This window comes from Protopterus annectens, chromosome 12.part0 (genome assembly GCF_019279795.1).
Source record: "Protopterus annectens isolate FY-2018-M chromosome 12.part0, PAN1.0, whole genome shotgun sequence".
NCBI lineage: Eukaryota > Metazoa > Chordata > Ceratodontiformes > Protopteridae > Protopterus > Protopterus annectens.
Genome location: NC_056746.1, coordinates 58,829,170 through 58,846,362, shown reverse-complemented (window position 1 = coordinate 58,846,362; position 17,193 = coordinate 58,829,170). Strand labels below are relative to the sequence as shown.

The following is a 17,193-nucleotide window of genomic DNA, read 5'->3' as shown; positions in this document are numbered from 1 at the left end:
CAGGCAGGTTTATTCTTCTTTGAGGAGGAGGATTTTGTCCTGCCGGGTATTCCCGATTCCATGCAGCTATACAAATGCTTGCATAGTACTTTGGTGTAGGCTTGGACATTTCTGCCAGCTCCTACAGAGGAGGAGGAGGCTGTGAAGCTGCTTATACCTTCCCTCAGGAGGTTGTAGTCAGCTTTGGTGAAGTTTTTGTTTGACCCTACCTGGGGGGGGGGGGGGGTGATGGTGACTTCAAAAGTGACCGCTCTGTTGTTGGATCTTACTAGGGAGGATGACACTGTAGGGATGCTGCAGTGGTTACTCATGTTGGTTAATGCCAAGCCCAAAATATTAGCACCTCTTGTGGGGGTGGCAAACAGCTGGTCCAAGGCATTTGCAATGACAAAATCAATTAATCTGTGGACATTTGCTACTCAATGTAAGGGTTAAGAACACAGTAAAACTCACAGAAAAGCACAGATTAACAACTTCCAGACAAAAACAGAACTCACGGTATGAAAAAATACAGTTAAACAGTAATGAAATGCAATAAATACTGTTAAACAGTAATTAATTATAGTAAATAGTAATGGAATACAGTTAAACAGTAATGAAATGCAGTTAATCGATACATTTCATTAAAACAGTGCAAAAGTGATAAATTGTCTATAAGGCACAGACAAAACTGATATTCAAGTGCAAATGCAATACAATAAGTAAAAATAAATAAAAAAGCACTTAGATTGGTCTTGGAGCCTCAAGAATTTTGTGAAATGTGCCAGAGGTGATGCACCTCAGAAGAGCCTGGTTCAAACAAACCTTAGATTAGAACTAGGCTAACTGCCCTTGTGGGCCATTTTAAGCCTAGCCAATTCAACACGCACACACACACACACACACACACACACACACACACACACACACACACACACACACACACACACACACACACCATTTCAAACTGGTAGTCTCCCATTAGTAAATTTAGGTACCGTTGCACCACATACAAAAATTATCTGCATTTGAATTAATTCAATGTCTTTTCTGAAAAAAAAGTTGTGTTATCATTTTAAAAATCTGAATTGCCTCTCATAGTTCACTTTTATGCATTAGAACTCTTGATATACTGAAAACATGGCCTTTTCTGATAAGCTGGCCTGCTTTAAATGATGTAAATGGTACCATCTTACTATACACACAAACACACACACACACACACACACACACACACACACACACACACACACACGTGCACACACCCAGACACACACACACATATATGCTGCAACCACCAGCACATACAGATATGCACACATACAAGTACACAGACCTGCAAAGGCACACACAAACACACGTGCACACACACACACACACACACATATGCACTTGTTAGGGTATTACTCCTGGGCTGTTTGAGTGGAGAACTGTTTCTACTATTTTTTTAAGAAAATTTCTTATTACTTTCACAAGTAATCTGCATCTGTGACTTTCAAGTAGACATCTCCTGCGATCCTTACCTGCAAGTCTTGGGTATATCAGAAGTTTTATACACTGATCATATATTATGGCTAAGCAACAGTATACTATAGGTAGTGTTTAAAGAGCTCTGCTAAGGTCGGGTAATAAAGAAAATAATTGTCCTGTCATTTCTATGTAGTCACACACTTCAGGTCTAAAGGTATGCCAAATGTCAAGTCGAATTGCTAATAATTCTGATATAAGTGTGACATAATTTGGCATCCAGCTTATCCAGAGAAACTTCCACTTGAAAACTGCAATAGGAATACATTGAATGGCTCAGAGATGTAACCATTTATTTGCTACAAATTCTGGAATTCAGTTCTGCTGGTGGTACTTCTAATTTATTAATTTATTTTCTGCAATCTGTTATTTTATATCCATTGTAAAACTGTATACAGTGTACAGAGTAGAGGTAACAATCAGTACATAATACGAAAGGCTACACTCCTTTCCATGAGTGCTTCTTGTGTGAGCCTTTCATTAAATATATTGACTGGAATGCTTTCTGTCTGACTAGAGTAAGTGTTGTATATTGTTCGAGGAATGGTGTGTACATTCATTTTTCAATCTATTATGTCACATTAGTTCTGAAGACCACAGTAGTGGAAACACACCAAGTTTTCCAACACTATAAATTAATTCAGCATTAACCATTTTAATGATCCTTACCTCTGTGCAGGACCTTCGTTACAGTAAAGTTGAGTAGCACACCATTCACATGTGGAGCAATAAAGATTAAAGTTATTTATTCTCATGAGCAATTACGGCACTTTGGGTATACTTTTTGTTTTACTACTTTGTTCATTCTGATATAGGATTCAGTTGCACTATGTTCTATAACTTATAGTTCCCATTATTTTGTTAATGTATTAATATACTAATTTTACCAAAGCCTGTTTTCATCAATTTATGTACACCACTCCCAAATGATAATAAAAGTATTGATATAGTGTGGGTTCAATTGCTTAATTATGTGATTTGTATTGTCCCAGTGAGATACAGCAATCCTGCATATCTACATAGTTCTGTATAGTTAAACTGGTGAATTATTGTGATAAATTGTGCTCAGATTGCCTTAAAGTGGTGAAGCTTTTTTTTAATAATTTCCTGATTTTTCACTGCATACTGCTTGTTAAGGGTATGGGCGAAAAGTCCACAAGAAAATATAACACCAAATGTGTCAGTGAGGTCAGCTAAAGTGTTGCTGTGCTGCTGTGAGGAAAAGTATTTAACATAGTTTCTGTCTTTAAGAGTGGCAATGAGGAATAGGTAAGCATCTCTAGCCCTGCCAGGGTGATATTCAATATGGCAAAAGATAAAACTGTGAAAATGTTGAAAATATTTTGAATATGCAGACAAATGGCTCTGTAACAAAACAAATTTATAATAGACTGTGTCAGTGGACACTATCCATACAGTGTGTACCTCAGATTACTACAGGACCCATGGGATCTTGGATTGACAGTAGATGTAATCTAATTCAACTTTCAAAAGGATTTTGACCCAGTAGTCAAAACCTTGCTTTTAGATAAGATCAAGGAAGTGAGTGGGATAGAACAGCTGGCAAATGGAGAAAAATGCAGATTATGGATAGGCAAGAAAGAGATGGAAAATACATGCCTGATGGACACTATATTGCTGTAAATTATGGAATTTCGAAATGAGGGTGAGATGGCCAGTGATGTTGAATATAGGATGTGGTTTGGTTTCATAAAGAAAAGAATGATAAAAAGTTTAAGGTGTTGGATAAAAGATGTAAACATTACACTGAATGTGGTCAGTCACATGGCAAGACTGGAACTATCAGCCTGATATGTCAAGTAGTTTGAATCTTCAGAAGTCAAAGTCTCTGAGTTATTAAAGGAAAAGTATTAAACTGCATTACTTCAAAAAGCAGAGAGCTTTTGAAATAATAAAAAAAGATTGTCAAGAAGTAGTCAATCAATTTATAACAAGCAAAGGTTCTTCAAAAAGAAAGATAAGATATGGACCTTGTGAAAACAAAGATGGAGCTTTGGAATGGATATATGAAGAAGACCACAAATATTGAGAAGGATTATTGATCACCACTGCCTGCTTCTGAAAGAATATCTAGAACACATTAGATTTCTCTGGTGCAATTTGTTTCTTTGAAATAAATTGAGCAATTACTGTGTCAAAGATATGTATGCCAGTGTTTCTTCTGATTCTTCTGAAAGTGGGCTTCAGCAGAAATTACTGTTTAAATATGCGATTAAGGAATGTTACTGGCAGAAGCTAAAGTGTAGCTTAATAATTCAGGCAGATGTAAAAGGTACTTTTTTCTACAACAGATTTGTACTAATGTATTAATGTTCAGACAGCATGACATTTTCTCCAGAGATCACCTCAAGTGCTGAACTACAAGGTAGACAACACTAAAATTAAAACTCAGGATGAAAAATTATTAAAGCTCGGTGGAAATGGATGATTAATGTGAACATGGACTGAAAAGGCTAGAAAAGATAGAGTTTTTATGTGTTTATTGTCTAGTTTACAGTAGACAGAGAGAATCTTTCTGTCTCTGTAATCCCGTAGTTTGGTTTTATTAGCAACGGTGTTAATTTTTATCTTGTGAGATTTGAACTTTCCTTTGTGACTCATTTATGGTTAGATGAAAAGTTATGTAGTACTATTAATTTTAGATCAACTAACCTAAAACAAATGCTACATCAAGACATTCTGTATTACAGATATTCAAAGCTTAGATAAGGCAAGGTAATTTAATACAATTATTTTCTGACTTGGTTGTTATAATATCACTGCCCATAATTCAATTTTCAGAAGCATGTCAGTTATTAGAAACTGTCACATGCCTCTTAATTGAAACTATCACATGTCTGTGTGATTACACAAATGCTAATATTGCTTAAAAAGAAGCCCATTGTTATAAACCAAAGAATGTGTGTGTGTGTGTGTGTGTGTGTGTGTGTGTGTGTGTGTGTGTGTGTGTGTGTGTGTGTGTGTGTGTGTGTGTGTGTGTGTGTGTGTGTGTGTGTGTGTGTGTGTGTGTGTGTGTGTGTGTGTGTGTGTGTGTGTGTGTGTGTGTGTGTGTGTGTGTGTGTGTGTGTGTGTGTGTGTGTGTGTGTGTGTGTTTGTGTGTGTGTGTTTGTGTGTGTGTGTGTTTGTGTGTGTGTGTGTGTGTGTGTTTGTGTGCGTGTGTGTTTGCGTGTGTGTGTGTGTTTGCGTATGTGTATGTTATGTGTGTGTGTGTTTGCGTGTGTGTGTTTGTGTGTGTGTGTGTGTGTGTTTGCGTGTGTGCGTGTGTTTGTGTGTGTTTGCGTGCGTGTGCATGTGTGCGTGTGTGCGTGTGTGCGTTTGTGTGTGTGTGTGTGTGTGTGTGTGTGTGTGTGTGTGTGTGTGTGTGTGTGTGTGTGTGTGTGTGTGTGTGTGTGTGTGCACGCGCGCATGTGTGTGTGCATTTATTTGAAGGTTTAATAACGTGTGCTCTCATAGGCGTTTGATATTTTGAATATAGTATAAGTTAATCAGTGACTACCAGTAGGGAAGCTGTTATTAATTTGTGAAAGACTTGGAATCGTATGGCCTGATAGGTATATATTTTAAACACATTTGCATATGACATCGTACCATTGTGGTTAAGTGGACCAGACGTGATTATTATCTAATTAAATGTTATTGTCTTTCTGATGTAGGGAAGCATTTGCAAGAGAATTGACTTATTTCTTTGTATGGGCCATGTCTGTTATATAATTAATATGTCTGTCTATCAACATTTGGGTCATTACAGCTGTTTATGCCTCTGCTTAGATGTGAATTTCACTAGTTTCACTGTTGTGCAGGAATATCATAAGCAGGGAATGATACTTGTATTTAGCTCATATGCATACATGATTACTCAAATTAAAATGCACTTTTGATTGCATGGCTCATACAACAATGGAGAGGGAACCCACTACCTGTCCTATATAGACGCAACCTCTGCATACTGAATCACAATGCTTCCATTAGCTCATAACTGTGTTTATAGACTAATTTGTCTAGTGCCTTATTTTCACTTTATGCTTCATTTTTTGTCCATACCCTAAAATGAATATGTGACTATATACATAAAGTATGAAACAATGCCGAATGCCATGTAGATGCCTCTGAGGTTGTACTGCATTGTGCATGCAGCATGATTAGTTAGCTGTTATTTATCTATCTAATTTACCTAACTAAGCATCAAGAGAGAGAGAGAGTTTTGTGTTGCACTTTTTATATTTCTATTCTTTAGTGAAGTTAAATGTCTGTGCAAATGTATGCAATATGGACCTTTTCCTTCTAAGCCTCTGATAAAAGGGGTTTTGTTTAATCATGATTCCCTGTAATGCGAGGCAAATAAATAGGTAAAAGGGTGGTAAATTTTTACAAATGTAGAGATGGAGAAGGGGTGTGACAGAATTTTCCAGAGTATTGCAGAGGATGTATTTTTAAAAATATTTGGGCATATTGATAGTGCCTTTAAATTTATGGATATTATTAGTTTCCTCAGTGTAAAAAAATGATGAGTAGTTTGAATAACAAAGAATGATGTTCTAGTGAGATTAAGATGGGCCAAGGGTTGCACTTGATTTTGCCCTGTGTTGTGTTTTTGCAATTTGTGCAATGTTATTTTGAATAGCTGATGGAGCCATAGATTAATTCATTCATTGGGTAATAGGTGGCTTCTCAGATGAGAGCTATGCTTTGCCTTCTGACTAATCAGGGACTCAGTATCCCATGATACCTTGTTCATTTAAAAGTCAAAATATCCCACAAACACCAGAACAATGAGTCTAAACTTCCTTCAGCAGATCAGTAAAACAAGGTGAAGAGACAAAGCCATCATTCAGCATCTTCCTCACCTCTGCAATAGACTTCCCCAATAAATAAAGCATTGTGATATGCTGTCTTTCTTCAAAGAGGACCTGAATAATTTGAAGAGTATTCATAAATTCTCCACAGGCATTACTAATCTACCAGTCTTCATGAAGGGAGATATAGTGTACGCTGAGGACTGGCAAGGCATAATTGTTACAAGACTCAGTAGATTTGAACTTCTTATGATTCTTACGATGGATGGATGTTGGAGTATTTTCTTCACAGAGTTTTCATTACTTCATTATTTGCATAATGAGTGGATGTGAATGGAAAGTGTTGTGTTTCACATATCTTGGCTGATTTGGTCCAGTTAACATGTTGAAGTAATATATTTATTGACTATGTTTGAGAATGCGCCATTTTTTTTACTCTTACTTTTCTATTAAGTATAGTGAATAAAATATGGAAACTAACCAGTTTCCCCTCACACCATATCATATACTTTATATTGCTTGTTCCTAGCATTCCTACTGTGAGATACATTACTAACTATTGGATACTCTACATGAAGGTTACATACATGAGTAGTTACACACTAAGTTAGATCAATGACAGTAACATGAATTAGAAGGCTATCTGGGCAAATTATTTTTAAACATTCGTTTTATGGTTGCTTCTTATGTTCAGTGAAATGGTGGCAGCATCCATTAATCTGGAAAATGGGTCAGTTTGGTGCAGATAGTATTTTGATATAAAATACCTTTTACCTTAAAAGCAAATACAAGCAATAGCCTTCTGGTACAGATATTCTGTTGTTTAGGGTGATAAGAAGACTATATCTGAAGAAAGATTTCCAGTATATTATACTGGCTGAGAGAAGTATGTAAATGTGAATGGACTGGAGTTTAATATTATGCATGCATTTGAATAGCCTAAGTGGAGACAATGTTTTTCTTCTTTTCTTTAAATTTATAGCTGGATGTCTGAAATATCCTTCTCGAGTATGAGGAAAACTACAAGTCATATAAATAATGAAAAATGGTCAATATGATTAGCTCAAATATGTAGTCAAATTATTGACATTTCAAGGGTGATTTAATGTTTAGATTATAGCTAGAGTTATTAATGAATGTTTTGTTATCCTTTTTGGGTTTCAATCATCAATTTTAGAATGTTCTTGAGGAGGGTGCATAGTCATATAATAAATGACAGTCATCCTTCTGTAATTTGTTTGAATAAAGAGAAAAACATTGCAAGATGTTTGCTGTTAACTTGAAGTGTCAAGGGACTGGATTTTTCTGAAAATAATTGTTGGAGGGTAAAAAAAACAAGCATAAGATTTCCTGTAAGATTATAAAGAGAAATTGCTTTCTGAAATGTTTGTATAGTAAATATGTGGCTTTCATTAGGATTATCATATCAAATTTTATGTTTTCTCTTTTTGTTTGAGAATGGTTCATAAAAACTTAAAAATATCTATTGTCCTGATCCCCTCCAATAAAAACACTATACCAAATTACATGTGTTGGTGTTTATTACATTTTGATAAACATAACTTCACTAAACAAAATTTAGTTTATTAAATACAACATGAACATCTGTGTAACCATTTATTAGGGTAGAGTATTCCAGCTCACCCTGACTAAATAAGCAGCTTTATCACTACCTATTGCTTACTCTTCCTTCAAGCAGCATCCCACCGCTCACTTTCATCCCCACCTCATTGAACTCAGTGAATCAAACACCCAACACCACAGGGGGAACAGAAGAGGGAAAAGCCTGACCTTATTCTCTGCCTAAATACCAACTAATACATTCAACACACAAACCTCAGTGGGGAGGGCAGCAAGAACACACCAAAATCAGCTTCCTCACCTTGTTAAACTCACATAAAGTCACATAAACCCATCCTCACTCCTGCCTCACTTCCTACATCCAAATATTAACCCTTCTATCCCCACCAATCTAATATCTTTCCCTACTATCCAATCCCTACTATCATGCTTCACCCCTCCCCAACCTTAAACCTCGACACTGTAGGTGGCCCTGAACAAATTGGTTAGTTCCAAACCTCATTTGTCATGGTTCTATCCAATAAACACACCACACCAAATGGCATTTGATGACCTTTATTAAATTTTGATAAACATAACTTCACTGAATGAAATGTAGTTTATTTAACACAACATGAACTTCCATGTACAAATTTACTAGGTTTGTGTATTCTAGCTCACTCTGATAAAATAAGCAGTATTATCATCACTGCTCACTTACTCTTACTTCAAGCAGCATTCCACAGCTCACTTTCATCCCCACCTCATTGAACTCAGTGAATCAAACATCCAACACCAGAGGGGTAACAAAAGAGGGACAAGCCTGCCCCTCTTCTCTGCCAAACAGCCTGACATAGACAGATCCCCCTCATTCATTCCAAAATCTTCACCAAACCATCCAAAAATAAACCTAAATACACATGAAGAAAATCCAAACCAAATTCTCTGAAGTACACACCATCCTCTCTAAACCAAACAGGGTCCCTGTCATCGAGATAACTGTGTTAAATCGAATAAATACCCAAAGCAACCAGCTGCCTTGACAACCTAAAATTAACAAACTGATGATCCCTCTCCAAAGCTACAAAATGGCCAGCATTACTCCAAAATGAATGCAGTACTACTTCAGACCACACAGTACACATTGCTGGGTATTACCTCTTTAACATAACCAAATCCTGCATTATCCTAACTACCAACTGTATCTTTGGAATTATTCCCAGATCATTACCTACCAAATGAACCACCAGGACTCTAGGAATCCCAATTTGTGAATGTACAGAAGAAAACTCCACCACGAGCTGAAGCCACCTAAGACCTTTGACTCCATGCCATGTGACTCTCCACCTGAAATTAAGTAACCCAGTTGTGAGCTCTCCAGCCTAACTGCAGCCTTCTTTGCCACGCAGTGGATATAGGAATGACCGAGAATGAAAATCTCCTTTCCTTGAAGGAAAATTATAGGAATGACCGAGAATGAAAATCTCCTTTCCTTGAAGGAAAATTATAGGAATGACCGAGAATGAAAATCTCCTTTCCTTGAAGGAAAAAAAAAAAGAAAACAATTATCTAATATAACACAAGAAAGCATTTCATGACCACCAACCCACCCTCTTAATGACTTCAGTTGATTTGTTTTCTGTCGATAAAGCTGATGCCCTGCCAATGTGGAAAGAATCAATGGAAAACTTTTCTCCCAGAAAGCCAACACACTGAAAATCTCTCCTCATAATGCATATAAACTGATTACTCAGTCTCATCTTGCCCCCTACTCATTGAAATACCAAGTCCTGGGGATTCCCAGCATCAAACCAAAGCAATCTTTTAGCCCAACCTACCAGACACAGCCAGTCATGCCTGTCCTTTCCTGATACTATATGCCTGCCCTTCCCTAACTGATCCATTGTAGATCTTCACAACCAACTCCAATGGGCGGCACAGTGGTGCAGTGGTTAACATTGTCGCCTCACAGCAAGAGGTTCTCCGGTTCAATTTTTGGCTGGGGTGCCTTCTGTGTGGAGTTTGCATGTTCTCCCTGTGTTCGCGTGGGTTTCCTCCGGGTACTCCGGTTTCCTCCCACATTCCAAAGACATGCATCTGGAGCATTTCTCCCCGGGCCTCCACTGAAAACAGGCTCTGTGGAACCTAGTCAGACTTTCCTGGTCAACAAATGATAAGTAAATAAAATAAATAAATAAATAAATAAATGTACATGGAAGCAGAAAGCACTGAAACATCCCACCAAAGTAATAACCCTAACAACTCTGACACCCTAAAAGCTCCATAATACATCCATAAACCCAATGTCCGCCATAAGTTATAATCTGATGAAACCCTATTTACCAGTGCCAGTCCCCTCAACAAAACCTTCAAAACCTGTCTAATCAATGGCCATCATCTGTCAATCTTCACACTAGTAAGCCTGCCCCAACCCTTCAACATATGACTCCAAGATTTAGTAAAGTCATGCATCCTTGCCACCTGTGTAGATATGCTAATTGCAGCTAAGTCCACCTTGACCAACTGAACTGCCTTACCTTGTTCCCAAGCTTGTGCGAAGTATTTCAGCAACAGTCCTTTCGAACAAACACCTTCCTCCTCAGACAGCTGCAACATAAATTTATCAAAATCTTGCAATGTGTTCCATATGCCTTCCTTGTCGAAGCTGCCTATGATTCCTTTACTGATCATCTGAATATTCCAGTCCAAACTGCTATACCTCATCTGGCAATACCATCAGCTCATCCTCTGCCTCTGGAGTTAACTGATGAAACCTGGAAAACTGAAAGCGAGAAAAGCTATCAGCAAACCCATTCCCAATTGCAAATTCCCTTGAACATCCCAATCTGCTTGCCAAAAATACATACCATTAAACCTCTCCAAAAAAGATGAACACAATGCTAATTCAACATGCACCAACTTATAGACCCATGCCCAATGATGTTTGCTTTTACACCTTTCAGCAAGAAGATCACAGACTTACAAAAGGTACAACCCCAGTGAACTGCCCAACATACAAAATTCATGTGCCCCAAGAGCTCCATGACATCCTTAATCCACAACTTGTCCTTCGATTTCACCCAACAAATCTGTTCTTTCAAATGTACCATCTTCTCATCTGGTAAATCAAACAAACCATGGCCTGCATCCACTAACAATCCCAGAAAAAACAATGCTTTGTTTGGAGTTTCTAATTTCTGCATAGCTAACAGAACACCCAGTTCATCACACATCCCTACAAAAGCAAGCATACCTTCCAATGCTCCTTCAAACCCTTCACCTGCTATTAAAAAGTCATCCATATAATGTACTGCCTTCTGAGTGCCCACTCATTGCTGGCAAATCTAGTGGAGAGCAGACTAAACTTCTCAAAAGTAAAACAGGCCACCAAACACCAAATCGGAATTGCATTATCAAAGTAAAACTTAGACCCATCCACCATGCCTAACAATGGCTACTCTTCCTCCCGAACCGATAATAAATGAAAAGCAGATTCAGTATCCACCTTTGCCAACCATGGGTCCGTAAACTCCTGAAAGACCTGCACTGCATCATCCAGAGATGCATAACTGACATTTGCTTCATCTCTTGAAATGAAATGAATCACCGAATTCCCCTCAGGTTAAGATAAATGTTGATTCAGATGAAATTCACCTGCCGACTTCTTAGGAACAAAACCTAAGGGAGAAACCTAAAATCTATCAAAGGAAAGAATGTGAAACAGGCCCAACAACCTACCCAACCACTCTTCCTTCTCAACCAAACCATCTGAAATTTCTTTCTTCCCCTACATGGAATGCAGAGCCCTACATATTGATCCATCCCCTCCACCCTTGATTTCATAGAAAATCTCTCAGAAAACCCATCCATTAATTAATCCACAACTGCTGAATTGTGAAACTGCATGAACATCTGCAGCAATACCTGCACATTAATGGGAGAATGTATCCCCTGGTTAATGGGAGAATATATCCCCTGGTTTTCCCTTTGACATACGAAAGTACACCCACTCGCCACCCTCAAAATTTCCCACTACCCTGACTACTATGAAATCCAGGAAAGGATGTTGGTAACCACCATATTCAGGCTGCTGTGAACTCAGATTAAGTAATGTGCCTTCTCTTCTAACACACTGCACCACTGAATGCATTCCTGCACACTTTGAACAAGTGTGCAAAAACCTACATGCCGCCCACAAGCAACACCCCCCCATTAAAGGCCCAGCACACCCCCAACTTGTCCCCTTCTGACTTAAGACCTCCTACTAATGATTCCAAGGCTATCTACCATAGTGGGTTAACCAAATGTCAGGATGTCTACTCCCAACACAGTGACTGATATACCATCTTCTGATTCCAAAACCTCTGATCGCACCACAACCAGACATTCCCTGCCCACAGACACTGTGCCTCACAGATTGTGAGAAAATAAGCCAAGACTGGTAAGACCAGGCTGGTATCCTTTCCAGCCAATCCAACATATAATAAACAAAGCCTAACTCCCAGTTGTCCCATGTTCTTGGCCACAGTCAATTTAACATCCTCTGCCCCAAGGCCGCTAAAGCCACCAATAAGTCTTTACTGTTTGCAGTTTCCAATTCCATCAGATGTTGTACCCCATCCACATCAATTAATTTAAAAATATCAATGTACTCCCCATTGCAAATCTTTTTTTTTTAACTGAAAGTGGAATACAAGGGGTTAAAAAGACCCTCCATCTCCCTTGACCCAGGGCCTGTGTAGCTAACCAAACACCCAGATGGATGACAAAAATCTAACCCAACCTCATGTTGTTATGATTCCACTCCTAGTGTGGACAACCCAGAACTCCATATAATCAACCTTAATCCCTCCTCATTGCCAAAAGCCTCCTCATGAACATGCCCACCTCCACCAAACCTCTGTAGCTCTTCAGCTGCACCACTTGCTTCACATGGCTTCTGATGTACCTCATCCCCACCTTGTCCCTGCACTACTCCCAAACTGCACCCATCAGACATGCCTAATTTAGCTCCCAGCGATGTGTCGTTACCATTGACTCATTGTACACAGCTCCAGCAGGCAGAGCTCCCACCCCAATGGAACCTGTTGCCTGCTGAGTCTTTTTCCCTCATGCCACTGCCTTGCTGGCTGTCATCTGCCTTCACTTCTTCCGACTGAACTCACCCAGATCTTCTGCCTGTGAGTACTAGCTAGCTGGCAATTCTCGAAATAGATGTTCCATCTGTAAAATGATGGCCGCCCATCTCAGTCATCAACATCTGCAAACAAAAAAAAAAGACCACTGTAAACACTTCTGAGGGAGAAAGGCAAAAAAAAAAAAAAAGAACAAGAGATGAACAGATCAACCATAACTAAGTGGGGCCAGACACCCTGAAACTCACAAATAAGGACAATCTTAAACTGTCACTCAGTCCATTGATACATAACAACATCTGCATTAAGAGTGCCTTCCTTAGAGAATACCCACTGATCTATAATCCCTGACATAAGAGAAGCCCACCTCTATTCTTGTACATATGCATGAACTGCACTACCTCCCCATCTCAACAGCAGTTACCATTGTAAGGTGAACTAAAAGGTACAGAACTGAAACTTAAATAAAATGAATGGAAGCCCCAGCTCCACTGCACCATATGTCCCCATATGTCCTAACTGCACTTCAGCACCCTGTCCTACAACAGGTACCAATTGTAGGCTGCAGTAATAGGGACAGCTAGGTGACAGAATAACCAGTTTTGCATCTGCATGAGTTTTCTACAGTACATGAAGTCTAAAACTCAAATGCCTGTCTTTTACCTTTTTTTTTTGGAAACGCCCTAACCGTATATTTATTGTAAAGGCCACAATGACCTCTTCCATCCTTATCAAGGCGAGTGCTAACCTTCTCTCCTTTCAAGCAGCACCAATGCACAGCTTGAAGGTATGGTGAATGACCTAATCTGCATGGCCCACCCCTCGCTAAGTCGGGATCTCCCTTTCTCTTTACATATTCTTGTTCTAACTTTTTTTTTTTTTTTATTCTATGGTGTGTGCCATCACTTCCTACCTCCTCAGGCACCGCAAGCTGCCACAGCACAGCAATCATCCACACTTGTGACCCTCCATAATGGTTAAATACTTCACCATGCAGACCGTTACTTGAAAGACCTCATGCTTGCAGCTTGGCAGAAAGCATACCATCCACAAACCACGTACCACCACCACCAGTGAGCTCATTCCTAAACATTTAGAGTTTGCACTCCTCACAGTATCCTCACTGCCTAAACAGTGAGACAGGTAAAAGCGAACTGGTTGCCTGACCCAGTAGCTACTCTAGTGGCATCATGGCCCACCAAACACCACTTGCAATATATATAAACATACATAAGTAAAACAAACAGATAAAAGAAGTGCAATCGACATTTTATTGTAATTTTATATTTTTGTTTTTATTGCATAAACAGTTAATAACCTGACTTTTTCTGCAAAAAGCCTGCACCACTATTGCACTGTACAGAGCACAGTCTACCACCATCAATGAACTTAGCACCTAAAGTCCACCAATCACTCTCCCGCCTACATCCTGACCACAAATTAAAAGTCAACCTGTAAAAAAAAAAAAAACAATAACTCAACAAGTAGCCACCTCCGTTCTCACTATTATTAGTTCAAGGCATACCTGACCACTGAAGTACCTACAGGTTTTCTCAAACACAAACCTGCCTATAACACGTTCATGCCAAAATCAGCTCCTTCATCCAGTTACACTCACATAAAGTCACTTAAGCCCCTGCTCACTCCTGCCTCACTTCCTTCTTTCAAATATCAACGATTTTATCCCACCACTCTAACTTCCTTCCCTACCATCCCATCCCTACTATTCCCCTTCTCACCTCCCTAACCTTAAACCTTGACACTGTAGATGGCCCTGAACAAAACAGTTTGTTCCAAATCTCATATATCAGAGTTATTCACATTTTCAATGCTTTGGAATTTGAAGAGATATCAGTTTTGCATCCTTTACATTCTTACTAAATATGCAATTACAATGCCACTTTACTATTTTATCTGGTGATTTCTCTACTGTTTAATATTGTGAACAGCTAAAGCCACATACCTCAACTCATGAGTTTATAAATCAGAACCATGTATATTATTAGTTTGCTTTAGTCATAGTTCCCAACTTGTTTTATGAAGTTCCATTGCTATACAGATATTTTTAATAAGTACACCTTCAAACGACTGGCAGTTTTCAAAGTATATAACAGAGCACTGCTCTGGATACTATAATTCTACTAAGAATCACTGAGTACTATCGGCTTGAATCTTTAACCAGATAAACAATCTGGGCAAACCTTCAATTTTTCTTTTTCTGTAAGCACTCTCTCTGCTAACCTCGTGTGAGGGAATTGCCCAACATACCTCTTTTTTCAATATATTAGCTCTATGACTGCATTACCAAAGAGAAAATGTAAATATGTAAATGTTGAAAAAAATTGTGAGTGCTTGTCAACATAGTAATAGAGACCATATTAAATTTGATCTTCAGTGGGAAGTATTTTGACAGGTTGCATTTACTGGACTTGTACTCAATGAGTCCCAACTCAGTTTTCTTTACATTGTCTAAATGTTGGGACTCCATAAGATACATAATGGGCCAGATTCAATAAAGCTTTCACTAAGTGTACATGATACGTATTCAATAACATTCTTATCACATTTTTGCTTCCTAGTCACTCAGAAAGATTACATTAAGTGTACATGTAGACTGTACTTTGTGGTAACCTTTATTAATCCCTGTCAATATTTAAAACTGCAAGAATATCAGTAGGAAAACTAAAATTAGGAGGAAGAAGGTGTGAGTTATATCTGTGCTGTCTGTTCACTTAGTTAAATTTGCTTGAATGTTGCTTTTATTTTTTAAATTCCTTAAAATTGTTTTCTTACTCCTTTATACACCCTTGCATATCCTAAAATTAGGAAAGAGTGCCATATAGTCGTGTCCAAAAACCCATTGGTAGAATAACCCTATACACAAACTGAACACCCTGGGGAAATGCAATTTCATATTCTATGTAAATAACCTTAATAATACTTAAAATTTGAATGAATCCCATAAAATGTTTGTGTTCATGGATGTCAGTTCAGTGTGGCAGATCTTCTGCCTTATACTACCCAGATCTTCTGCCTGTGAGTACTAGCTAGCTGGCAATTCTAAATAGATGTTCCATCTGTAAAATGATGGCCGCCATCTCAGTCATCAACATCTGCAAACAAAAAAAGACCACTGTAAACACTTCTGAGGGAGAAAGGCAAAAAAAAAAAAAAAGAACAAGAGATGAACAGATCAACCATAACTAAGTGGGGCCAGACACCCTGAAACTCACAAATAAGGACAATCTTAAACTGTCACTCAGTCCATTGATACATAACAACATCTGCATTAAGAGTGCCTTCCTTAGAGAATACCCACTGATCTATAATCCCTGACATAAGAGAAGCCCACCTCTATTCTTGTACATATGCATGAACTGCACTACCTCCCCATCTCAACAGCAGTTACCATTGTAAGGTGAACTAAAAGGTACAGAACTGAAACTTAAATAAAATGAATGGAAGCCCCAGCTCCACTCGTACCCATATGTCCCCATATGTCCTAACTGCACTTCAGCACCCTGTCCTACAACAGGTACCAATTGTAGGCTGCAGTAATAGGGACAGCTAGGTGACAGAATAACCAGTTTTGCATCTGCATGAGTTTTCTACAGTACATGAAGTCTAAAACTCAAATGCCTGTCTTTTACCTTTTTTTTTTGGAAACGCCCTAACCGTATATTTATTGTAAAGGCCACAATGACCTCTTCCATCCTTATCAAGGCGAGTGCTAACCTTCTCTCCTTTCAAGCAGCACCAATGCACAGCTTGAAGGTATGGTGAATGACCTAATCTGCATGGCCCACCCCTCGCTAAGTCGGGATCTCCCTTTCTCTTTACATATTCTTGTTCTAACTTTTTTTTTTTTTTATTCTATGGTGTGTGCCATCACTTCCTACCTCCTCAGGCACCGCAAGCTGCCACAGCACAGCAATCATCCACACTTGTGACCCTCCATAATGGTTAAATACTTCACCATGCAGACCGTTACTTGAAAGACCTCATGCTTGCAGCTTGGCAGAAAGCATACCATCCACAAACCACGTACCACCACCACCAGTGAGCTCATTCCTAAACATTTAGAGTTTGCACTCCTCACAGTATCCTCACTGCCTAATCACTGAGACAGGTAAAGAACTGGTTGCCTGACCCAGTAGCTACTCTAGTGGCATCATGGC

General features: G+C 38.8%; 1 protein-coding gene and 2 non-coding genes across 13 annotated transcripts in view; 1 reads left to right on the top strand and 2 right to left on the bottom strand.

Moving 5' to 3' along the window:
- The window catches only part of RBFOX1 (RNA binding fox-1 homolog 1), a 1,735,725-nt gene that overhangs the window by 1,612,719 nt on the left and 105,813 nt on the right, over positions 1 to 17,193 (top strand). The window lies entirely within an intron of this gene.
- On the bottom strand, positions 13,660 to 13,785 carry LOC122817466. Its single transcript, XR_006367281.1, has one exon. It is a non-coding gene; the product is annotated as a U6atac minor spliceosomal RNA (small nuclear RNA).
- LOC122817465 lies at positions 16,647 to 16,772 on the bottom strand. The gene has a single exon (XR_006367280.1). It is a non-coding gene; the product is annotated as a U6atac minor spliceosomal RNA (small nuclear RNA).